This window comes from Cyphomyrmex costatus, unplaced genomic scaffold (assembly GCF_001594065.2).
Source record: "Cyphomyrmex costatus isolate MS0001 unplaced genomic scaffold, Ccosl1.0 scaffold450, whole genome shotgun sequence".
NCBI lineage: Eukaryota > Metazoa > Arthropoda > Insecta > Hymenoptera > Formicidae > Cyphomyrmex > Cyphomyrmex costatus.
This window is the reverse complement of record NW_017278748.1, coordinates 15930-16517: the sequence shown is the minus strand read 5'-3', so window position 1 is coordinate 16517 and position 588 is coordinate 15930.

The following is a 588-nucleotide window of genomic DNA, read 5'->3' as shown; positions in this document are numbered from 1 at the left end:
GTCCGTATTCGCGGAGGGATGGTAAATTATATCGCGTTCGCTGATTGGCTGTAATGTTGCGACGGATTTCTCGCGTCATTGGATATTGTCGTCGTTTGTATTACGAAATACGTTGTTCTTGCGCGCAATTGACTGCTGTAATTTTTGTTTAGCCAAGAGCATAATTTTTCTTGCGGGTTCGCGGCGCTCTAATTTATTTTGTAATTTTTGTTTGTCAATCTCTCAACGCGCTATTAGCGAAAGATTATCGAGTCATTTATTTTATTTTTTGTTGGTTCTTAATAAACCCGATTATTGTTATTTTAATACTGAGAGTATGATTTTCGGGCTCTCGGCGTAATCTTTCCTCTTAACTCTCCCTGCATCAAAGCCGCCCTTGTCTTCTCCCAAGACCCTGCCCCTCTACCATTGGTTGAGCTAGCCTAGCCGCGTAAGAGCGAGAATTTCCGGGATTTTAGAGTATGTTTCGCGTTTGGTGGTGTCGTGTTGGGAATTCGAATTTTTCGCGAGGTCGACGTCGCCTTTAAGGACGTCTGGCGCCCAACTTTCGCGTTTCGCGGTTCTCGCTCGATCGCTTTCGCCTTTGGT